The following is a 25,752-nucleotide window of genomic DNA, read 5'->3' as shown; positions in this document are numbered from 1 at the left end:
TTAAAAAAAAAGGTACAAAGAAACTGAAAGCCATACGTATGGAATATACATAGTATGAATTATGTGTTGCTCTCACAATTTATTTAGTTATTTTTGAACTTAACACCTTAAAAAAAAAACTTGAAAGACAGCAACTGAGATCCTCCATCCACTGCTTTATTTTCCAGATGTCCATAACAGCTGGGGCTGGCCCAGCCAGGAACTCCAAGCCTTTAAGCCATCATCTGCTGCCTCCCAGGTGCACAAGCCTGACCCACTATGAACAGATGCCCCTACATTTTTTTATTTTTCCACAAACTTTTTGAAGTCACTTTTGCCAAAAGGTTCCTGACACCTCTCTTGTTGCTTTCATAGTGGCAGACTCTGGAATGCCATCTCCCAGTACAGAAGAGAGCCTCAGCAGTCCTCGGGGGCCAACAAGTAGGCGGATGGTGACAGGGTGAGCAAATCCCATACATCTTTGTTGTTAATGTAACTGTGAATGTGGCCAGTGCTGTGGCTCACTAGGCTAATCCTCTGCCTGCGGTGCTGGCACACTGGGTTCTAGTACCAGTTGGGGCACCGATTCCATCCCGGTTGCTCCTTTTCCAGTTCAGCTCTCTGCTGTGGTCCAGGAAGGCAGTGGATGATGGCCCAGGTGCTTGGGCCCTGCACCTGCATGGGAGACCAGGAGGAAGTACCTGGCTCCTGGCTTCGGATCGGCACAGGTGCCAGCCATAGCAGCCATTTGGGGGTGAACCAATGGAGGGAAGACCTTTCTCTGTCTCTCCCTCTCTCACTAACTCTGCCTGTCAAAAAAAAATGTAACTGTGAATGTCCATATAATTTTGTTCTGTTTACACAAAAATATCTTTGTTTAACAATTGAAGATTGATGCTGTGAAAACTGTCCTCAAATTTTTTGCTATTTTATTATTTATAAACCCATTTTGAAGATTTGTAGATCCATAAGTCCCTTGAGGACAGTGCACCCTGGTTTTGATATCCTTCACAGAAATAAATACAAACTGATTTCCATGGTGGGGGGAATCACTACAAACTATTGAACTTGTCACAAATAAGAGGCTGGGAGAATGGCTGCTCTGGTTATGCATAGTAACTACTATAGCACTTAAATAGGTATAAAGAATCTGACTGTAGGAAACAAATATAAAGAATTGTCTTGGGCCCTCTGCCAGCTGTAATCCTCTCATTAGGGAAGTGACAGTCTGACAGTCATGTGAACATACCTGAGGGGGATGCAGCACTGCCCCTCAGGGCAGACAATGAGCTCTTCCCCTTCAAATAGTGGCAAGGTTGCAGCAGGCACACAAGGAGTTGCTCTTCCTTTAAGTAACTGGGGAGTATTTGTCAAAAGTATTAAACTAAAATTTGGGAATCTCTGTATTGCCCTATCCTCACATTACTTAACATTCAATTACATGTTTTAAAAGATTTTATTTATTTATTTGAGAGGTAGAGTTAGAGAGAGAGAGGCAGAGAGAGAAAAGGGGTCTTCCATCTGCTGGTTCATTCCCTAAATGGCTGCAATGGCCAGAGATTGGGCCGATCTGAAGCCAGGAAATCAGGAGCTTCCTCTGGGTCTCCCATGTGGGTGCAGGGGTACAAGCGCTTGGGCAGCTCACCCTAGCATGCTGACTGGTTCCACTGTTCAAGCACACATCCCCCATTCTCTTTTGGCGGGTCTACTGTAAAGAACGGGGAGTATCTACAGTAATTAATATCTTACTGTTGCTCTTGCTGTCCACCTGCAGGCCTGAGGGAAGAGCACCTAAATACACACTGTGGAGTTCTGGACGGAGTTTCCAAAATTCAGTCTCTTCGCAGCTTAGGGACTCTGTCCTCGTCAATCACCTGAAAGCCTGCAGGAGTAGGGAGAAACTGTGTTTGAAGAATTCGCAAATAAAGTGCATTGAAGCCAACCACTACCACCTCCACCACACCCCTAATTCAGGGTTCTGGCAAATCCCAAGCGGACCAGGAGTGACTCAGGAGGTGACATCAACTCTGAAAGGCTCCAAAGAGCCTGGTGCACCCAGGGTGAGCTCAGTTCATCGCCCTCCCGCCCCCGCCACCAGGACGCCCGGCTCCCAGATCCTCCAGGAGGCGAGAGGCAGCCCCGCATGTCCAGGCACACGCGGACATGCATCCAGAGCTGTCCCAAAAAGCAGGCCCAGCTCGGGTGTCGCCTCCTGACAAAGTCGCTGTCTCCTACTCCCTCCCGGAAGGCTGCAGGCCAGCACCCTGAATCGAGGCCCTCCCGTGAAGGAAGCTGCCCCCATGGGAACCCTGCTCCACTTGAGGGCAGGGCTGGGGAAGAAGGGCTAAGCCAGCCTCCGCCCCAGGACTGCAGCCTGGGAAAGTCCAGGGCCCCAGCGCCCCTGCCGGGCGTGGCGTCTCCCTGAGTGAGCTCTGAGCCTGGCCTCAGCTATCAGCAGCTCCCTTGCTTCCAGAATCTGCTGCAGGGCGGCTCAGGCTCCACCCGGCCAGGGGCCTCAGACCAATCCTCCCTGTCCTGGGACAGGACCGGCGCTGCCAGACTTGCCCCATGCCTGGCCGGCTATAAAGGCGGTGGTCATTGGCGGGCACCTGGTAGTTGCGGTGTGTGCGGGTGACGTGGGTGGTGTTACGTTCTTGGCCATTGAGCTCAATTTCGGACGTTGGGACAAGAACACAGGCGGCAGCGTCGAGAGCTAGGAGAGCCAGGAAGGGAGGCAGACCCGGTGAGTGCGACCCTCAGCCTCTCCCGCCAGCCTGCTGTAGGCATCCAGGGCAGTAGAGTCCTGCGGGGTCCCTAGAGATCCTGGCCGCACTGTGCCTTCTGTCATCCACCCTCCTGCACTGCCGCTAGGGCAGTGCTTCTGCAGTTGGATGTCCCGTCCGAGTCCATGGTCGTTTTCTCATGATGGGCTGATCTCACGCAGTGACAACCATGGAACAAATCACTGTTCTGCGGCATCTGCCTCCCAGGAGCGTTGCGGGTTACAGGGGGGCACGGGTGAGGCGGTGGCACCTCCTGTGCGTGGTCTCTGGCCCGTCCAGGACCGAAGGTGGAAAGGGAAGCAGAGGAGCTGGCTCAAGGTAGTCCCGCTGCGGGTTCCATCAGGTGTGAAATGTCTCCCGATTGCGGTTAACCTTGCAGGGAAACTGTCCCCTTTTGTGGGCCAGAGACAGCATCTGCTTTATTAGCTGTGCAGTATATTGAAAATTAAAATTTGGGCAGTCCTATCTTTAGTCCTCACAGCAGCACTTACTTTATGAGGAACACATGAAACTGCTCAGTAATTCGGTGCTGAGTTGTTTTTTTTTTTTTTTTTTTTTTTGACAGGCAGAGTGGACAGTGATAGAGACAGAGAGAAAGGTCTTCCTTTTTGCCATTGGTTCACCCTCCAATGGCCGCCGTGGCCAGCGCACTGTGCTGATCGGATGGCAGGAGCCAGCTGCTTCTCCTGGTCTCCCATGGGGTGCAGGGCCCAAGCACTTGGGCCATCCTCCACTGTACTCCCTGGCCACAGCAGAGAGCTGGCCTGGAAGAGGGGCAACTGGGATAGAATCCGGCGTCCCGACCAGGACTAGAACCCGGTGTGCCAGCACCACTAGGCGAAGGATTAGCCTATTGAGCCACGGTGCCGGCCCGGTGCTGAGTTTAATATTAGGTTGGTAAGCCTGCTATTGGCTTTTGGTTTGTTTGTAGCTATTGGATGACTTTATTTGGTAAAAATGCATTCAGGTCAGTAGTGTACTCAAGGATGGTCATTTAGTGAAATGTACTTTTTTTTAAGAGTAAAAGATTGGAAGACACGATTGAGCTACCTCAAAACTCCACCACTCCTGGGAAGGCCACAGTTGGCAAGAAACGCCCGTAGCAAACTTTCATCAAGTAAGTTGAGATTCCTGTGTTTGCAATCTGAACAGCTCACTGCTGAGCCAGGAGGGGAACTGCTCTGAGCACAACTCACTACAGAACTGCTCTTGCAGACCTTCCCCGAAGGAAGCACTGCTGTGGTCAGAAGCATTCCAGGAGCTGCTGGCCTGCAAATGTGAATTAGTCTTGAATTTAATCCATTGCAAGTATCACAAGAGTGCAGAAAGGCTGTGTCCTCAAACACAAATGAGCAGCTCCGCAAGGGGAATGAGACTTAACCTAGGTCTGTTTATCTCCCTTTATCTCAGCATATTCACCCCAGGTGGGGAAGATAAATCACCCTTCAGCTCTGCAATGGCACTGCTCTTGGTGGAGGCTGAGGATGCTTTTCATTGCAGGCAGTGTTTACAAGAGACTTAGTTCCCTGACAATTTGTGCCTCTCCTACAAATACATTTTGGCATTAAAAACAAACTGAAGTATTTATGTTTTAGTAGTATGGCACCAACTTAAGTATTTTGCCTACTGGCATCTTTGTCTTTAAAGAGCTAAATCCTCAGGACCCCAGGATTCAGTAAAAACTGGAAAATAGCTAATCCTAGTACTAGAAAAGCACAAGGGATTATTTGATCATTCGGTTCTTCAATTTCACATGCTTTTTTTTCTACTTTTCCCTTCCTACAGATGGTCTGGCTGTATTGAAGGCTTTTTTAAAAACTGAATTCTGTGAAGAAAATATGGGCTTTTGGCTGGCTTGTGAAAACTTCTGAAAAATCCACCCACCCCAGAAGCTATCCTTAAAACCAAGGTAAATATATACAGTCTTCATAGAAAAAACCCCCAAAGAGGTAAGACCAAATTCCTCATTTTAGCATAAAGTGTACACCCTTGGCACCAAGAAGCAACACAGGAAGTAAAGATATAAGACTAAAGCAAGGGCCAGGGAATCTGAAAAGCTTCCTTTCCTGGTGTCCTGGCTTTCAACTAAGTATCCCCAGACCTGGCAGGTGGAGCTCATCACACGTTACAGCTTCTGATTTTCACTTTCAAAGAGCAGAGCTCCCTTCTCTAAGAAGGATAATGAGTGATCTTTGTTTCAGATGAGCATGCTTTCAAATCAAAACTCTTATTATCCAAAATATACAAGAAGCTACAACCCCCAGCTGTACAACTGCCTGGAAAAGGGTGTACAACATGATGTTTTACTTATTTGAAAGGCAGAGTTGCAGAGAGAGGTCTTCCATCTGCTAGTTCACTCCCTAAATGGCCACAGTGGTCAGGGCTGGGTCAGGCTGAAGCCAGGAGCTTCCTCCAGGTCTCCCATGTAGGGGCAGAGGACCAAGCACTTGGGCCATCTTATGCTGCTTTTCCCAGCAGGGAGTGGGTAAGAACTGGAGTAGCTGGGACTCAAACTGGCATCCATATGGGATGCTAGTGCTGTAGGCATCAGTGTAACTTGCTATGCCACAGCACCAGCCCCAGGTAGAACACTTATCCCTGTTTTTTGGAATCAGAGTTCTACTAGGGCTTGAGTGAAAAGCCATAGATCGGCCGGCGCCGTGGCTCAACAGGCTAATCCTCCGCCTTGCGGCACCAGCACACCAGGTTCTAGTCCCGGTCGGGGCACCGATCCTGTCCCGGTTGCCCCTCTTCCAGGCCAGCTCTCTGCTGTGGCCAGGGAGTGCAGTGGAGGATGGCCCAAGTGCTTGGGCCCTGCACCCCATGGGAGACCAGGAGAAGCACCTGGCTCCTGCCATCGGAACAGCGCAGTGTGCAGGCCGCAGCGCGCTACCACGGCGGCCATTGGAGGGTGAACCAACGGCAAACGGAAGACCTTTCTCTCTGTCTCTCTTTCACTGTCCACTCTGCCTGTCAAAAAAGAAAAAAAAAAAAAACCACAGACACCATGGTTGATGAGAAAAAGGGAGCCCCACAGTAGAGGACATGTTCTGTTTCCTAAGGCAGAAGTCTGTGACTGCCAGAGACTGCCATTCAATTCAGTTCCCTCAGAACTATTGATTCCAAGCTAGGTAGTGAGTCAGGAAGCTGGTGACTGTCCAGGAGATGCTTGTATCAGAACAGCTTCCACCACTGTACAGACACAGGCAGGAAATATGTGGTCTGAGGGGGTGGGTCTTGTTGGAAAAGCAGGACTGTGAGATAGAAGATAATGCAATGGAATGCTGTTGATCTAAACTCATTTAAAATCAATAGGTCTGGGATTCTGTGGCCTTAACTACCTAGCTGTATATCTTTCATTAAATCAGTTCATGTTACCACATAGTGGTTTTGAGTCCCAACTAACGTAACATGTTTACTATGTAGAAGAGTACTAAAGTTCTTGTGACTCCATTTCATGCATGCTATTCTTGTGTATTGCTGAACCTGAAATGATGTTTGAATTGTTAAATGGTATATAAAATAGTGAGTGCTTGTGTGTAGAAAACCACAGTGTCTATTACAAGTGCCAAAAACTCTTGAAGGCAGTTAAACTTTGAAGTGGTCTTTGAATACTTGAATACATTTATTTCGATAAATAATGTCATTGAATACTTACAGTCCAGGTGTGAGCTGATTTGATGTTGATAACTAGAATTATGACCAACATAAGGGGAAGATCTTTGTAGTAGAGAAGAAGTGTGCATTACTGTGTCTGTGCAGGGAGAACTGACAGCCCCAGAGTTGAGATGAGGGTGGCAAGGAAGATGCTCTTTTCTAAACCTAAGTCACAGCACATCCTTAGACCCACCCAGGGTAAAAATTTTACCCAGGGTAAAAATTACTAACAGAATCTTTTATTAAACATCAGGGTCTTTGATGAGAATAGAACATTGACCTAAATCCCTTTTTGAGGATTGAGAAACAACTAAATAGAAGTGAACTGTATGGAGACAAACACCAATGTTACATTACTCAACTCTCCACTGCACCAATGAAGGAAGAAGACAAATGGGGAATATGGGCCTCCCCCTTTTTTGTCCTCTTTTCTTTGGTTCCAACTCACATGGGCTTCCAGAAGACATACATGGAAACTGTTCTCTTCGTGGTCAACATAGATCTCAGAATTTCCCTTATTCATTTGCCTTCACTTGCCTAACAGATTTTGATTATGTTACTTTAGGTAATGAGGAAAGCAACAGAAGTGCACTTTTCTCCCTCATTTTTATAACATTTATTTGAAAGGCAGAGTTACAGAGAGGGTGTAGAGACAGACCTTCCATCTACTGGTTCACTCCCCAAATGATCACAATGGCCTGAGCTGAGCCGATCCAAAGCCAGGAGCCAGGAGCTTCTTTCAGGTCTCCCACAGGAATGCAGGGGCTCAAGCACTTGGGCAGTCCTCTGATGCTTTCCCAGGCACATTAGCAGGGAGCTGGATTGAAGTGGATCAGCCAGGACTTGAATCAGTGCCTATATGGCAGTGGCTTTACCCACTGTGCTACAGTGTGGGACCCATATATGTATATATTTCAAAGACTCATTTATTTGAAAGGCAGAGAGGCAGAAGAAGAGAGATCTTTCAACCTCTGGTTCACTCCCAAAATGTCCACGACAGTGGAGGCTGGGCCAAGCCAAAGCCAGGATGTTGAACAGTGCATAATCTCTAAGTATTAAATTGAAAAGGCTGAAGCTGGTGCCATGGCATATTGGGTAAAGTCACCACCTGCAGTGCTGGCATCCCATATGGGTACTGGTGCATGTCCTAGCTGCTCCGCTTCTAATCTAGCTCCCTGCTAATGTGCCTTGGAAAGCAGCAGATGGCCCAAATACTTGGCTCCTGAATCCATGTGGGAGACCTGAAAGAAGCTCCTGGCTTTGGATCATCCCAGCTCTAGCTTTTTGCAGGCACTTGGGAGTAAACCAGCAGATGGAATATCTCTTGATGTATGTCTCTCTGTAACTCCTTAAAAAATAAACCTTTAAAAAAATAAGGTTTATTGACATGTGCTATGATCCAATCCAGTAAAAGTAAGAGAAGCAATAACTATCACTACCTATATTTTTATCTAATTTAAGTATTGTGTAAACTAAAATATACAATACTAGGAGTATACTATCAGCAATTACACTACTGAGGTGGGGACTGCGGTACACAGGTTAATCCTCTACCTGCAGTGCTGGCATCCCATATGGGTGCCAGGTTCTAGTCCTGGTTGCTCCTATTCTGGTCCAGCTCTCTGCTGTGGCCTAGGAGGGCAGTGGAGGATGGCCCAAGTGCTTGGGCCCCTGCATCCGCATGGGAGACCAGGAAGAAGCACCTGGCTTCTGGCTTTGGATCAGTGCAGCTCCAGCCATTGTGGCCATTTGGGGAGTGAACCAATGGAAGGAAGACCTTTCTCTTTCTCTAACTCTACCTGCCAAATTAACATAAAATCTTTTAAAAAAGTAATTACCAATACTCAGTGATTATAATTAAGAATTTTAATAACTATATTGATTCTTTTTTTTTTTTTGACAGGGAGAGGTAGACAGTGAGAGAGACAAAGAGAAAGATCTTCCTTCCATTGGTTCACCCACCAAATGGCTTCTATGGCCGGCGCTATGCCAATCCAAAGCCAGGAGCTGGGTGCTTCCTCCTGGTCTCCCATGCAGGTGCAGGGCCCAAGGACTTGGACCATCTTCTACTGCTTTCCCAGGCCATAGCAGAGAGCTGGATTGGAAGTGGAGCAGCCAGGTCTTGAACCGGCACTCATATGGGATGCTAGCAGTTCAGGCCAGGGTGTTAACTACAGTGCCACAGTGGGGGCCCCAGTCCTAGCAGTTCTATGTTGTTTAGCATTTCATCTTCAGTGTCAACTGCTAATAATACAGTAGAGTTGTAGAAGACCTGACAGTCATGCAAACCTTACCACAAGCTAGTACTGTGTAGAATAAATCCTGTAAATATAAAGACAATCTTATTTCACAGCAGAGGAAGAACCAGAGGGGTAAAATGACTTGCTAATGTCACTTAGCTCTTTCGGTACAGAAACAAGGAAGGGTCTCAGCTTTATGCCACTTGCCTCAACTAGATGAGCCTGCAATTTTAAAGACACTCAACTTGGGCTCCCGGAGTTTAAATTAATTTTCCAAGGTTACATGACAAAGAAGCACCAAAGCCAGAAGTAAAAATTATTGCTCTCATCTTTCTCTTCCTTATCCACTATGGAAGTCTGATTTACAGTTGTAAATTATTCTAATATCATTTACAACCAAGAAGCATTATTTTTTGCTAACTTTAACAATGAAACTATTTTTAGCCATTGAGGAATTTATTTTAATGAAAGATATAGACATCCTTTTTTGTTTTGTTTTTTAATTGGAGATGCAAAGAGACAAACAAGTAGTCAGAGAAGTGGTATTCACCCTCTAGTTCACTGCTCAAATGTCCACAGTGACCAGGGCTGGCCCAGGAGCAGGGAACCCCATCATCTAAGCCATCACTTGCTAGCTCTCAGGGTTTGCATTTCCAGGGAGTTGGAGTCAGGGGCTGGAACTGGGAATCAAACCCAGAAACTCCAATGTGGGATACAGGCATCTAAACCACAAGGCTACACCCTGGCTTCCAGACTTGTTTTTTCACCAGTCATCTGAAAATGAAAGTTAGTTCAGACCTGAAGTCTAAGGCTCTGGAGTCCTCAGGTGTGTGTTCTATGCATGAGAGTTAGTTGGGTTGCCCAAGCAGAGTCTACAGTTTAGAGAGAACAGCAGAGTGAAATGTGTGTCAGAGGATGTCAGCACTGGAGAGTGGCTGTGCTCTAGTCAGAGGCTGAGGAGGATGAGTCCACAGAGAGCAGCAGCACCAAGGAGTATGCTAGAAGGTAGGGAGAAAAAAGGTTGAAAAACAAATATGTTAAAAAGATTTGTTTATTTATTTGGAAAACAGAGTTATAAAGAAAGAGAGACAGGGAGGGAGAGGGAGAGATCTCCCATCTGCAGATTCACTCACCAAATGGTCACAATGGCTGGGACTGGGTCAGATCAAAGCTCGGATCTGGAACTCCATCCAAGTCTCCCTCATGGTGGCAGGGACTCAAGAAATTGGGTTGTCTGCTGCTTCTCAGATGCACTGCAGAGAACTGGATGGGAAGTAGAACAGCTGAGCTGTAAATAAGTGCCCATATGGTGTGCCAACATCATTGGCAACAGATTATCCTAATGCATCACAACACTGGCTCCAACAAATGAATTTAGGTAAAACAATTCAAAATGCCAGGGAAATAGCAAATAAAATGTCAGGGATGAGCACTGTGGTGCAGCAGGATAAACCACTACTTAGGAGGCATACCTCATTCTTAAGTATGATGATATTTTTTTAACCACTTTTGTACAAGAGAGTAACAGGATGAAAACTGTTCTCCAAGGAGTCTGATCTGATAACCTCACATAGGATAGACTGAGATGAGAAGAAATTGCAAGACAGATTACGAGTGCAGAAAAGAGGAAACTAAAACTGGAATGAAAGCATGAGGAAGGAAATGCAATCCATGTTTTGCAAGAAATAAAATCAAATATATATACTGTTTATAGAAAAATAGAAATAAAAGCAAATATGAGAGAGTTTCAAAAGTTTGTGGAAAATGGAATTAAAAGATAATCTTATTTTATGCAACAAATTTTGAAATCAATGCATGTGAACGGTCTTCAAAAAGTTCATGGAAAATGTCTATTATACAAAAATGGTACATGGATTTCAAAAAAAAATTTTAAAGAAAATCCATTTATTTTTAATTTTTTATTTATTTAAGAGGTAGAGTTACAAAGAGTGAGAGAGAGACAGAGAGAAAGGTCTTCCTTCTGCTGTTTCACTCCCCAGATGGCCGCAACAGCTGGAGCTGTGCTGAACCAAAGCCAGGAGCCAGGTGCTTCTTCCCAGTTTCTCATGTGGGTGCTAGGGCCCAAGCACTTGGGCCATTTTCTATTGCTTTTCCAGGCCATAGCAGAGAACTGGAATGGAAGAGGGGCAGCTGGGACTAGAACTGGTACCCATGTGGGATGCCAATGCCACAGGTGGAAAATTAACTTTGTTTATTTTTATGAAAGACAGTTATAGGGGGGTGGAAAGGGGAGATACAGATCTTTCATTTTCTGGTTCTCCCAAAATGACCACAAGAGCCAGGACTGGCCCAGGCTGAAGATGGGAACCAGAAGTCCATATGAGTCTCCCACAGGGGTGGTAGGAGCTCTTCTGCCAGGAGCATCAGTAGGAAGCAAAACATCCAGGACTGCAACTCGCACTCAAATAAGGGATGTTGGCCTCACATGTGGCAGCTTACCCTGCTGTGTCACAAAGATGGTCATTCAAAATAAATTCTTGAGGGTTAAGCCACCTTTTGCAGTGCCAGCATCCTATATGGGTAGCAGTTTGAGTCCTGGCTCCACTTTTGATCCAGCTCCCTGTTAATGTGCCTGGGAAAGCAGTGGAAGATGGTCCAAATGCTTGGGCCCCTATACCATGTGGGAAACTCAGAAGAAGCTCCTGGCTTCAGCTTGGCCATTTGGGGACTGAATCAGCAAATGGAAATCTCTTTGTAACTGTGACTTTCAAATAAATAAATCTTTAAAAAACATTCTTGTGCACTTAAAAGACCTCTTGCAATACAGGTGCACAGTTACTTATTCAGGAGAAATGCTAATTCAGGTGCAAGAAATGCTGGTATCAGGGATGCCATGGTAAAGTAGTAGTGTGGAGAGGCCACTTAAGGGAGTTTTATGTAGAACACAGGCAGCGGTGTTTTAGAGTTTAATAGATAGTGTTGGTTTAAAAATTACATATTGGGACTGGTACTGTGACATAGATGGAGGCCAGCAGTGCCACCATCCCATGTAGGTAATGGTTTGAGACCCAGCTGCTCTGCTTCCAATCCAGCTCTCTGCTGAGGCCTAGGAAGGCAGTAGAGGATGGTCCAAGACCATGGGCCACTGCACCCAAATGGGAGGCCTGGGAAAAGCTCTTGGCTCCTAGCTTTGGATCAGCCCAGCTCTGACCATTGTGACCATTTAGGAAGTGAGCTAGTGGATGGAAGACCTCTCTCTTTCTCTCTGCTTCTCTGTAACTCTGCCTTTCAAATAAAATAAATAAATCTTTAAAAAAAAAAAAACTTAAAATAATTATGTATTAACTTCCAACTGGGAGATCAGTAATTAAGTCAAGGTAAAGTCAGTCATTTAAATAGCCATCTAGTCAGCCAGTAATGATGACCTCGTTTCATTTCTAAACACAAATTACTTTAAATGGCTTTAGAGATGTGCTTATCAAAATAATGTGGGCAGGACTCCCTGGGGCAGCATGGAGGCTGTGGGAGAATGCAGAGCACCTGAACCAGTGAGCCCTGGGCAAAGTGTTGTGAAGCTGATACAGACTCCCAGTCTCTAAATGACAGACACATGGTTCACAAATGGAACCAGAAGAAAACTGCCTGAGTAGCATAGTAATAGGACAGGCACAGAACCCTGATGTTCCTGGGAATGGTCCTTTTGGTCCTCTGCCATTACTTCCCCTTAGCAACAGGCAGGGCCTGCAGCCATCTGCCACCCACCCTCTCCCCACAGAAAGGAAGAGTTGGAGGGGCCTATGGATGTGGTGCATCTTGGGAGGCTGAATCCCTGGGAGAGGGCAGAGCTGGTGTGGAGCTCACCTGGCAGTGCTTGGGGACAGTTTCTCCATTACTGCATTTTAATGGGGACAGCAAAGCCCTTCCCATAACCCTTCCCATACACACTGCAGAGGCTTAATTGGTGAATCCTTCCACACAGCAGTGATTGGGCCAGGAGATAAACACAGCAACTTCCTCTAGAACTGTGCTGGGGGAACAGTGCCCACTCAGATGGAGGGAATGGGGACAGGCTACACCCCCCTCCCAAACACAGGTCAGGTCATAAGGCTCCACCAGCTAGCAGCTCTCTGGTCTCACCTCCCTGGTCTTTCTAGCTGACAAGCTCTTCCCAACCTTGCTGCCTGGGAGGGACACACTCAGGTGTCACCTTCATGGAAAAACTAGTTTTTTTTAAGATTTATTTATTTCTTTGAAAGAGTTACACAGAGAGAGAAGGAAAGGCAGGGAGAGGGAGAGGGAGAGAGGGAGAAGGAAAGGCCTTCCATCTGCTCTTTCACTCCCCAATTGGTCACAAAGGCTGGAGCTGTGCCAATCTGAAGCCAGGAGTCAGAAGCTTCCTCTGGGTCTTCCCACACGGGTCCAGGAGCCCAAGGACTTGGACCATCTTCTACTGCTTTCCCAGGCCATAGCAGAAAGCTGGATTGCAAGTGGAACAGCCAGGACTAGAACTGGCACCCATATGGGATGCCGGCACTGCAGGCAGCAGCTTTATCCATGACTCCACAGTGCCAGCCCCAACCTAGAAGTTCAAGTTGACATAGTGGACACCACACTGTGGTCCCCAAGTCTAACGTAACCATGGGCAATGCTAATAGATTGTGTCACAGGCTGAGGGAGGTGACAGGCATGCTCTGCTGCAGAGCTGTGACATAGGAGAAGGGGCTCCAGACCAGGAGAAAGGGGACCCTGGGGTTCCCCGCCCTTCCTCTCTCCTCAGTGACCACTCTCCAGACCACCTCTTCTCTGTTGCCACAGACAGCTCTGAAAGCAGTGTCTTGGGGCAGGGAGGGAGGGTTGCAGGAAAGATCTCTGAGTAGTTGGTCCAGAGGGAGCATTCCTCTTAAAACATTACAGTGCTGTCTGCACCCACTCCCCTGGCCTTGATGGTCATTTGTCTATTAATGTCCCACTTCAGATGATACCTCTGATGATACCTCCAAACTTTGCTGTTGGACAGGAGGTGATTGGTGAGAAAATCCTACCTAGAGTTTTAAAAGATTTATGTATTAAAGAGCACTTCCAATCACTGGCTCACTCCCCAAATGTCTGCAAAGTCAGGGCTGGGCCAGGCTGAAGCTAGGAACTCCGTCCTGTTCCCCGACATGGATGTCAGGAGTTCACACACTTAGGTTATCACCATTGCTTCCCAGGTGCATTAGCAAGAAGCTCAACTGGAAGCAGAGGTGGGACCTGATTTTAGGTCCTCCAATATTGGCTGTGGGCATTCCAAGTGGCAGCTTAACCCACTGTACCATAACACCCTCTACTTTGATATTATTTATTTATTTACATATTTATATGTTTATTTATTTGAGACACAGAAAGAGATCTTCTATCTGCCATTTCACTCTCCAAAGGCCTGAAATATTTAGGGCTGCGCCACACTGAGGGTGGGATCAGAGAACTCAATTTGGTCTCCCCACATGGTTGGCAGGGACCCAACTACATAAGCCATCACCTGTGCCTCCCAGGTTGCACATTAGCAGGAAGTTGGAATTGCAAGTGTGCCAAGACTTGTACCAGGCACTTTAATTTAGGATGAAAGTTTCTCAAGAGCCGTCTTAACCACAGGGCCAAGCACACCCCCACCTCAGTTTTTAAAGAAAGACAAGGAATTCCATTCTCTTTCTATTACCCATAAATAAGAGTGTGGATAATCTCAATTGCTTGCTCCAAGCCTAATTCCTTTTGCCACAAAGAGAATCAACTTCAGATAATGGTAGTGCTGTGAGTCACAGAGCAGAGGTGAAAAGAACCCGTGTTCTCACTGACGTCACTCAGCCATTGAATTTATCAAGCCCAGGACCACTGTGTCTGGCTCTCCTCATTGTTCAAGCTGGTTGGAGATGGGCTCTTAGTGACCTGAACTAAAAACATCCCAGTGAAAACACCATGTACTCTCTACAAGATGTCTGGGAGAAGGATTTTAAACTAAACTATCCACGGTCACCTAATGGGCCACTAAAGAGTTGGACTCACAATTTTGTCTTAGTACAAGGACAAAGCCACCAGGATTTCTTCTGTTTGATTCATCTTCCATTTGAGGAAGGTACTGTAGTGCCTAAAAAGGGGTGCAGGAACCTCAGTTTTCCCACTCAGCTGTGTGGCCCTGAGAAAGGTATTTAGATTCTATGGCTCCACTTTCTCACCTGCCCATGGAGAGTATCACAGTGCTTGTTTAGAGGGTTATTGTCAGTATCAAAGAAATGAAATGACTCACGTGTATTATAGTTTATTCCAGCTATGAGTGGCACACAAAGTAAATATTTAAAAGTGTAGCTTAGGGGCCAGCATTGTGGTATAGTGGGTTAAATCATAGCCTATGATAGGCATCCCATAGGGTGACAGTTCTAGTCTTGGCTGCTCCACTTCTGCTGGAGCTCCCTGCTAATACACCTGGGAAAGTGCATAATCCAAGTACTCAGGTCCCTGCACCCAGGTGGGAGGCCTGGATGAAGCTGCTAGCTCACAGTTTCAGCCTAAGTCCTAGTGGCTGCAGCTATTTGAGGAGTGAACCAGCAGATGGAGGATACCTCTCTCTGACTTTTCTTTCTCTGTAACTCTGCCTTTTAAATAAATAATGTCTAAAAAAATAAAACCACCTGTAGCTTAACACTTCTCTCACATTTAAGGATTCAAAGATATTCATTCCAGGAGAGGCTCATTTGCCTTGTTGCCTTATCCATAACATCCCCTCATGGTACAAAATGGTTCCTGCAGCTCCAGTCATCCACCCTCCATCCCATCCAGAAGGACAATAGCAAATGAGAAGAGCATTTTTCTACTCTAAGAATATTTCCTTGGCATTGCACCTAGCAGATATGATTGACATTTCACAAAGAACAGTTCAGAGCTAACAGAATTTACACATCCAGAGTCTAGAACCCAAAAGATTTTACAGGACCCAAGATGTTAGCAGGAAACAAAAGGCCTGGGGAAAGTGTTCTGAATGTATTACACTTGGTAATGAAGCTTTCGTGTAGAAATAACAGCAAACCCGATTTAAGTGGCTGAAATGTTAACACCAAATAAAAAGGGAACTTCAAAAACTTTTCACATGACATTAAGCAGAAACACAGAAAACATTCAAAATCAAGATCATGCACTGTATGCCCTGAAACTCTTAAGCACTGCAAATATGAAAATGAACTGTACCTGTATCTTTATGGGGAATCAAGAAGGCAGGACTGCCTGTTGCTCAACCACCTACATCCACACCTGAGCAGTTTCTGGACCTGTAGGGAAGATGTTTTAGAAAGGGAAATATGTGATCAATGCCATATTTCTGACACTCCCACCTTCCATAGGAGCACAGAAGCCATCATTTAGTTCCCCTCAAAGTACTTATCTTCCCCATATACAACTGATATCATTTTTTCCCTAGTCTTTTGTCTAAAAAAAGAGGCACCAGATTTCAAGATTTTGTTTTATAAGTCTATACCTAGAGCCCTTGATATCGGACAAGACCCCCTAAAATTCACACTAAAACGTGGCCCCTTAAAGTTCCATAGACATGCTAGCCGGGGTGCCACATGTACTACCAGAATTTGGGGTGCCTTACAATTTTACCATGGGCTTATTACTAAATCCCCAATATTAATAAGCCCAAGAGGGTTCTTGCCTAATATTTAGAGAAAAATTCTAAATACCGGCACAGATAAACGAGGCAGCATGGTACATTTTAAGCTTTTATTCAGTAGAAAGAGGTAATTAGGGGTTCATACCAAGCACCAGGAACCAGCCACGTGGAAGAGCATCTAGGCCAGGATGCCCAGAGCACATGGCCCGAAGGCCATGCGCCCTGGAGGTGTGGGGCTACAGCAAGCCCCTTCCTAGCAAGACGCCAGGGAAAAAGAGCAGGCTGGGCACACTGTGCCCCAGGCTTTTAACCCACTCCAAAGGGGAGTGGTCAATTAACCTGATTGGCTGGTGGGCACCCCGGTAAGGCCAGGTAGGGGAATGAAGCCACACAAGGGCGTGGCCAAGGCATCAGGTAGGAGCATGAGTTCACACAGGGGCGTGGTCTTCCAGTTCACAAATCCAACCTGTATGCCTGCCTACTTCATTCCCCCCTCAGAGACTCCAGACCTTAATCTTAAGGGGATGTTGATGGGCGTTGAGTCTCCATCTTCTGTAGCTACTTCCTGCTGATTAGGGGCGCAGACCCTGCCTGTTCTCGGTCTGGGAGTCTCTGCCTATCTCATCTAATGAGTTCACTTCACGAGCTGGATCTCCTTCAGTCACCGCCATTCTCACTGTCTCCTGCATGGTCATCATTATTTTCAGAAGTTGCCGGGTTCCATTGTAACTCTGGAGTGACCGTGGGAGTCCAAAGCATGGCACGATGTCTTTTAACATGGCTTTAAGCACCTTGTGTGCTTTCTCCATTCGGGTTGAAAAGGCCTCCATCCATCCTGTAAGAGTAACAATAAAGACTAGGAGGTACCTATAATTACTAATTGGGAGCATATTGGTAAAATCAACCTGCCAATCTACACCTGTCTGTTCCCTTCCTCTGCACAGGAGTCAACAGGGGAGGTGGCCTTACATGGGGAGGGTTATTCTGTAAACACAGTGGCCAAGAGAGAGTCATTTCCTTTATGACTGTATTTAGTCCCTTTCCTCCAAAAGCTCGGGAGACCAATTGTACTAAGGTATCTCTTCCCAAGTGGGTAGAGTTGTGTATCTACTTTATAATTTTCCATTGAGTGACCATTGGTAGCATAATTATGATTTAGCATCCACCATCCATTTGCATTTTTAGTATAGCCTTGCTGTTGGGCCCATTCAACTCCGGCTCCATATAGTGCAGTTCCTTAATGACTTCCACAGATTGAGGTATAAGGGCCCTTTCCAAATTTTCCTGCATAGCTGTTCTATCTGCTCATGCATTTCCCTGGTTAACATAATTATCTCCCTTCTGATGTCCCTTGCAGTGGATGACAGCCACCTCTAAAAGCTCCAGTACTGCCTGAAGTAGAGCCAGTATCTCTTTTCCATATTTAACAGGGGTCAGTAAGCCCCTCTCTTTCCAGATGGCTGTGTGTGCATGTAGCACAAGGAAAGCATATCTGGAATCTACCTATCTATCTATTTATATTAACTTGCTGACCTTTTCCCAGTTGTAAAGTCTTAGTCAATGCAATAAGCTCCGCCTTTTGGGCTGAAGTATTGTGTGGTAGTGCTTGGGCTTCTAATGTCTGAGTAAAATCCACTATGGCATAGTCTGCCTTTCTAACTCCTTCCTTCATATAGCTGCTGCCATCAGTAAACCATTCGGCATCTGGATTTTCCAGGGTCCCATCTCGTAGGTCTGGCCTACTAGAGTTCACCTGCCTACTTCATTCCCCCCTCAGAGACTCCATCCCCTTCGTCCTAAGGGGAGTTGATTGCCGTCAACTCATTTCTTCTGTGATTGCTTCCTGTTCATGAGGGGTGTAGTACAGTCCCTGCCTATCCAGTGTCTGTAAGTCTCTGTCTATCCTAACTAACAAATTTGCTCTGTGGGTTGGAGCAGTCTCAATCATTGCCAAGGTCTGTGTCCCTGCATGGTCAGTTACTCCCAGAAGTCGAGTTCTAAGGTTTTTGATTGGCTTATAGGAATAGTCAGGAATGTCTTTTGTATACACCTGTGAAGACTTAAGAGGTAGAAGTTTAGTTCTAATTTTACAGAAGTAGTCATGTTCACTAGCACCTGGTCAGGTCCCTTTTATTTAAGCTGAAACTGATCTGAAGAGGATCTTCATATGAATGGCTTGCTCAGGAATTTCTAATGTTGGAGTTTTTGTTAAAAACTCCTTGATTCCTTGGAACACCTTTGCAGCTCCCCTGTCCAGCACAGTGTCTGTTTCAGAGGCTTTTAAGCAAACACAAGGCTTAGAATCCAGATCCTGGAATCCATAACTCTTGTAGCTACCCTTTTCAGTACAGAGTCTGCATCAGGGCCTTTTTAAAAAAAGTTCGGAATCCAAATCCTAGAATCCAAGTTCCATAGAATCCTGTCATCAGCAATTCCCAATACTGGAGCTTTTATTTAGAAGCTCCTTAGTTCTCTGGAACAACTTTTGTAGCTACCCTTTTCAGTATGTACTGTATCAGGGCATCTTTAAAGCTATACACAGAAGCCTGGAATCCAAATCTTGGAATCCGAAGTCCATAGAACTTTGCCATTCTCAGAAATCTCCTCAACTACCTTTAAATATCTGACCCTATGTTAAAACATATTAGATAGTAATTTTACAGAGAAACACATATGTAAGATTTTACATTTGAGGCACTTACTAAACCTTAAATACCTAAAAACACAGTTAATGGAGTCTGACACTTAGACATGACTAGAACTTACGATGCATACTATCACACAATAGAGCAAAGTAAACCTTTGGAATTAAGTTTTGTCATTAAAGTTAATACTGTAGTTTTTTTGAGAACAGAGATCCTACATGGGAAGTTAGTACACAGTGACTTTTGTTGTTAATTTAACAATTAACATTCTTATGTGTGACATCAGTGATCACCCAAGGTTCTTGACATGAGCTGCCTAGGACATGGAAGCCTTCTGAGTTCCGCAAACTCATCAGTATTCAGACAAGGTCATAAGCAAATGAAAGTTTTCTCCTCCCTCCAGAAAAAAGTTTATCTTTCAATGGCCACTCTTCTCCACTGGGATCTCACCCAAGGAGGTTCTCCACGTACAGACCTTCTGCACAAGTCTCCTGGCATTCCACGCCTGAAATTCTCTTGTGGGCTTTCCAGCCAGACCAGAATGCCTTTAGGGCTGATCTTGAAGTCACTGAGTGGTGCTTAAGGCGATTGCCATTCTATGAGTCTGCTGTATGGACTCCTTCCCATGTTGGAGCATTTATTCCTTTTAAATTTATTATTATTAATAATAAACACTTAATCCTATTGACATGATCACTCTAACACTTAATCCCACCTATATGATTGCCTTAAAACTTAAGATGTTAACATTACCATCTAGCCCAAGGGGATTTGTAATTTTATAGCAAATTTTAAACTGTACCCTTCGAAGTAACTCCATAAGAGTGCATGCAGAGCTATACCACTTTACAGGACCTGAGAAAATAAAAACAGACACAGCTCTTTACGAGCTTAATTATTTTTAAGTATTTTACATGGATATATTGTATTAGCTATAATTTCTTAATCAGATTTAGTTGAAGGGACTCCCAATTATTAAGTGTAGATCTTCTAGGGAGTCTCCAAATGAGCACATGTAGAGCTGCCTATAGTTAAACTACTTTGTAACCTGGGGAGATAAAAGGTAAATAGGGCTAAGCTTTGGCCTATTTTTATTTTTGATCATAAACTTTAACCGGTGATCTGACATTTTAGTGCTGCTATGCCTGTTATGGGGTCTAGTGTATAAATCATACCAAGGATATATAAACCACTCAGTCTGAGAATGTCATTTCAGACTGTTATAATCCTTGCTCAGAAACAAAAAAATTAAAAAAAGAAAAAAATAGGTTTAAAAAAGGCGTCCTGAAGCAAAAATAACAAACGCCAAACCATGCTAATACCGCCTCAGAACGAAAATAAAAAAACGAAGGAGGATAACCGTCTGAGGACGAAAATAACAAACGCCTAACCATGCTAATACCGCCTCAGAGCGAAAATAACAAACAAGGAAGATAACCATCTGAGGACGAAAATAACAAACGCCTATCCATGCTAGTACCGCCTCAGAGCGAAAATAACAAACGAGGAGAGTAACCGTCTGAGGACGAAAATAACAAACGCCTATCCATGCTAATACCACCTCAGAGCGAAAATAACAAACGAGGAAGATAACCATCTGAGGACGAAAATAACAAACGCCTATCCATGCTAATACCGCCTCAGAGCGAAAATAACAAACGAGGAAGATAACCGTCTGAGGACAAAAATAACAAACGCCTATCCATGCTAATACCGCCTCAGAGCGAAAATAACAAACGAGGAGCATAACCGTCTGAGGACGAAAATAACAAACGAGCTAAGTATGCTAATTTTGCTTCAGGAATGAAAATAACAAAAAGAAGTGAATAATAACATGACTTAATGTTGTTATATAATTATAGTGATATATATATATAACATACACATACATGTTATGTGTAGGTTATATACATATACAGCAGTTATATTATAGCATGTACATACACAGATACACCCTACACATGTGCTATATAAATCACGATTTGAAATGCATAGCTCTATTAACCAGGCATGCAACATGCTATATATATATATGCAAAACTACACATGCTATATATATATGCAAAACACAATATAAATCATAATATGATCTAGAATACATAGCAATATTAACTAGCTATATTATTAACTACATGTAGTATATATATTTATGTACATACATACCCACACATAGACTATGCATATACTATATATATATAAAATACAATGTAAATCTTACTAATATTATATGAAATATGTCTCTATTGACCAGGCATGTAGCATGTGTATATACATTATATATATATACATATATATATATAATTTGAACTACATATCATTAACCAGGAATGTAGCATGTGTATATGTATACACACTACACATGATATATATACTATGTACATACACACAATATAATATAAATCATATTTTTAGATACTCCACCTCTACTATATGTATTATATATTATAGTTATTACAATTTAAATCATAACATGATTTAAAATATATATTTTCATCCACCAAGCATAGTAGCCTGTGTATATACCTATACCCACTACACCTATGCTGTATATGTACTATATATATATATACAATATAAATCACAATAATGATTTAAATATATATATTAACCAACCATTGTAGCATGTGTATATACATATACACTCCACACCTAACCAGGCATGTAGTGTATATATATATATATATACACCACACATATGTCATACATATACTATATGTATAAAACATAATATAAATATTATTTAACTGTATTAACTATGTATGTAATATATATTTACCGATACACACTACACTTATGCTGTATACACATATATCATATACAATAAATTATAATAGTATGTGTATATACATACTACACATATATATGCACAACACAATATAAATCAAAATATAATATAGAATACATGTAGTAACTATATTAACTATGCATGTAGCATGTATATGCCGTATATATACATATAAAATACACTACAAATCATGTAATAAAAACGACTTAGCACACATATCACACCCATACTGTATATACATATATATATATATATAATATATATACAATACAGTATAAATCATGATTTGTATTAACCGGGCATGTCATATATATATATGTATATACCTATGTTATAGATATATTATATAATACAATATTTATTAACCAGGCATGCCGCAGACACACACATATATATACATCCCATACTTATGCGGAATATATATATATATATCATATATATATATATACATCCACTATAAATCCTATAATAAAATGGATTAAAAGATATGGCTCTATTAACCAAGCATACAGCACACACACACATACATATATATATATATCATATGTATAATACACTATAAATCATAATAAAATGGCTTAAAAGATACGGCTCTATTAACCAGGCATATAGCACGTGGTGGGCCATGGGGGCCGCCATCTTGGGGTGGAGTCTATTGCCCTTCTTCCTGTGAGGGCGGAAGTTCCTATAGTGGGCCGCCATATTGGGGCGGAACTCCCAAACTTTGTCAGGAAGTAGGGCATCAGCCAGGTTTAAAACTCCTCCTCCCTGACGCCAACATGTTTCTAAGCAACCAAAATCAATTCTCCAGTTTGAAATTAGCATCTGAACCACACGTTTTTAAGCAACCAAAGCAATTCATCAACTTGAAATTAGCATTTGAAAGCTTACTTGTTACCGCCCTGGACTGAGAAGTTTCAAACTTTTTAGCCACTGACACTAGTTAAGACTTAGCCCTAGAAAGCAGGTAAATTGTCTTTGAAACACACTAATCTCTCTTTCACTAACAACATCACCAAAGAACAAGAGAAAGAAAAAAAATTCCTTAAAGCCAAAACTGCCAAAGAAACTCAATCAGCGTCTCTCCTTCTTGAAACTACCAGCAAAACAGGGCTAGTTTGCGCCTCTGCCGAGCCGCTGCTGGCCAAATTTGCCTTATGGAGCTCGGCAGGGGTCCTGCGCTCCCACAGGCTGCAGGTCGCCTGAGGCCTGCAGGCAGGCTCAGCCCCAGAGAACCTGGCCTGAACTCGTGCCTGCTCCAAAGGAGCTGCAGCAGGCTGAGCTCGCTCCCCTGAGCTGCGGCGGGTCGCCGTCTGCGGGCAGGACCCCAGAGAACCCAGTCTGAACCCGTGCCTGCTCCGAGCGAGCTGCAGCGGGCTGCACATGCTCCCATGAGCTGCGGTGGGCAGCCCCCACTCTTGGGATGCTACCACCACGTAGGGCGCAGCCCCAGGAGCCCAGCGCGAACCACACGCATTCCCGCCGAGCTGCCTCAGGTCACTGCATTTGGAGTCCCAGCGCGGGAAAGCCACGTGGGTCGGCCATGTTCTAAAGGGCTGGGGCAAATCGCGCTTGCCCCCACTGGGCTGGCAAAGCCCCCCTGGGGGCTCCACAGAAACCACCCTTGAGACCCCAGCGCAGAAAAGCTGCGTATGGCGCCTGGATCTGGTGCTGAGCCTGGGGCAACGTGGGGCCAAAGGCCTGGCATTTGACCACCTGCCCCGCAACCAGCACCAGGGCAGGAGAAAAAGACGCACCCCTCCCCCAGCAAAGTTCGTGAAAGCAACACACCAGGGCGGGTGCTTTGGAGCCGTGCAGGAAAGCACCAACCAAGATGGAGGAGACAGAGGATGCAGGCAGAGAGATAGAGTCAGAAGCCACAGTAAGTTCACCACAACCATGCTGCCTAGTTTTAGAAATTCTTAATCCCTTCTTAAAAATTGTAAATCCCTTAAAAATTACATATTTTATATCCCTTCGTGGTTGCCATATGATATCGGACAAGACCCCCTAAAATTCACACTAAAACGTGGCCCCTTAAAGTTCCATAGACATGCTAGCCGGGGTGCCACATGTACTACCAGAATTTGGGGTGCCTTACAATTTTACCACGGGCTTATTACTAAATCCCCAATATTAATAAGCCCAAGAGGGTTCTTGCCTAATATTTAGAGAAAAATTCTAAATACCGGCACAGATAAACGAGGCAGCATGGTACATTTTAAGCTTTTATTCAGTAGAAAGAGGTAATTAGGGGTTCATACCAAGCACCAGGAACCAGCCACGTGGAAGAGCATCTAGGCCAGGATGCCCAGAGCACATGGCCCGAAGGCCATGCGCCCTGGAGGTGTGGGGCTACAGCAAGCCCCTTCCTAGCAAGACGCCAGGGAAAAAGAGCAGGCTGGGCACACTGTGCCCCAGGCTTTTAACCCACTCCACTGCAATTTGAGCTTACAATTCTGGTGTTTGGGAAATGTTGCCAAATTAGCATCAACAACATATTTTTTTTTTTAAGATTTATTTTACTTATTTGAAAGAGTTACAGAGAGAGAGATACAGACAGAGAGGTCTTCCATCCGCTGGTTCACGCCCCAGATGACCGCAACAGCTGGAGCTATGCCGATCCGAAGCCAGGAATGAGGAGCTTCCTCCGTGTCTTCCACGTGGGTGCAGTGGATTGGAGCACCCATATGGGTGTTTGGCCTTCCTTGATTATAAAGGTGATTCTTAGTGAAATGTTACATAATTTCTAAGAAGAATGAGAATTTACTATAACTAGAGAACCTAATGGAAAGCAGTGTGCAGTACATTGCCCGCGTTCCAGCCCACGTTTAGCTAACTGGTAAGACAGGCAAACAAGGCCTGAAGGCCGGAGCCGGCCTCACTTCAACAAAAGGCCACAGCGCAGTCCACGCTCCCCGATCTCCCTCCGTCCTCTCCACACGACCTGGGGAGAGGCGGACTGCGCGCACACAGACGGAGGGAGGCTCTGGAGCGAGCAGAGGCCGCTGGTGCAGGGACGGGGCCTGTCGCCCGTGTCCGGAGCCGGCCCAGCCCTCAGCGGTGGGGTCCGCGGATGGAAGAGCTCACTGGGGGGAAGTCCAGGTCCCTGTGTAGCTGGTTCTGACAGGATCCATCCGCCCACGGCCCCTTCTGGGAAACCTGGCCCCACACACTCACCACTTCCCGCTCCCGAGGTCCGGGGCTTCCTCTTCTCAGAGAGGAGAAGGCCAAGCCACAGCAGGGACGCTCTTCCCGCTGTAGTCTGGACGCGACTAGGACACAGGGATCTCGCGAGATGATGAAGTTGTCTGCCACCACCACCAGGGCCCCTGATTGGACAGCTGCAAAGCCAATGGGCGTGAGGGGTGTCACAAAAGCCGTAGCCAATCAGCACGCTCGCTGGCACAGTGGGCGTGGGGAGGTTGTTGCCAGGCGACGGGAGTGCAGGCCTGGTTTGGGGTCTGAGGCCGGTGGGGTCGCTGTGGCTTCCGTGTTCCTCGGGGCTCTCGGGACCTCCAGAGTTCGCCGTGAGCTGCAGAAGCCGCTCCAGGTGAGTCCCGCCAACTGCGGATCATCGACTTCTGGTCTTTGTTTCTTCACATCCGGAACGATTTCTCTTGTGGGAAGTTTCTGTGATGTTCCTTTGAACGTTGTTTAAAGATATTGCGTGGCTAATCCTCTTGGTCCATTTCTCTTGTAGATACGTGTTTTCTAGTCTGTCTTTCGTCTTTTTAATATTTCCTGTGTGTTTCTTGCTGTTAGCAATGACATTTAAAAAAAAAAAAGATTGTTTGAAAGGCAGAGTTAGAGAGCGAGAGAGCGAGAGCGAGAGCGATAGAGAGCGAGAGAGCATGAGAGAGAAGGCTTCCATCTGCTGCTTCACTCCCCAGTTGGCTGCAATGGCCAGAGCTGCACAGATATGAAACCAGGAGCCAGGAGCTGCTTCCCTGTCCCCCATGCGGGTGCAGGGGTCCAAGGGCTTGGGCATCTTCCACTGCTTTCCCAGGGCATAGCAGAGAGCTGGATCGGAAGCAGAGCAGCTGGGATTCGAACCGGCTCC

The 25,752-nt window shown here is 45.1% G+C and overlaps 1 protein-coding gene across 5 annotated transcripts in view; it reads right to left on the bottom strand.

Annotated features, from left to right (window-relative positions):
- The window catches only part of LOC133755408 (zinc finger protein 345-like), a 56,319-nt gene extending 31,348 nt beyond the window's left edge, over positions 1-24,971 (bottom strand). Inside the window, exons 1-4 of one of the 5 annotated variants that reach the window (XM_062185516.1) lie at positions 24,870-24,971; positions 15,836-15,915; positions 9,793-9,922; positions 1,729-1,861 (exon numbers count right to left, since the gene is read on the bottom strand). The gene's annotated coding sequence lies outside the window, so the exon portion shown is untranslated. Of the gene's footprint in view, positions 1-1,728; positions 1,862-9,792; positions 9,923-15,835; positions 15,916-16,404; positions 20,743-23,031; positions 24,397-24,869 lie in introns of those variants that run through there. The other 4 variants (XM_062185519.1, XM_062185517.1, XM_062185518.1 and 1 more) reach the window with 4 other exon arrangements.
- Between the last annotated feature and the right edge of the window lie 781 nt (positions 24,972-25,752).

Source organism: Lepus europaeus, unplaced genomic scaffold (assembly GCF_033115175.1).
Source record: "Lepus europaeus isolate LE1 unplaced genomic scaffold, mLepTim1.pri SCAFFOLD_441, whole genome shotgun sequence".
NCBI classification, from domain to species: domain Eukaryota; kingdom Metazoa; phylum Chordata; class Mammalia; order Lagomorpha; family Leporidae; genus Lepus; species Lepus europaeus.
The sequence above is the reverse complement of the archived record's forward strand: the minus strand, read 5'-3'. Positions and strand labels throughout refer to the sequence as shown.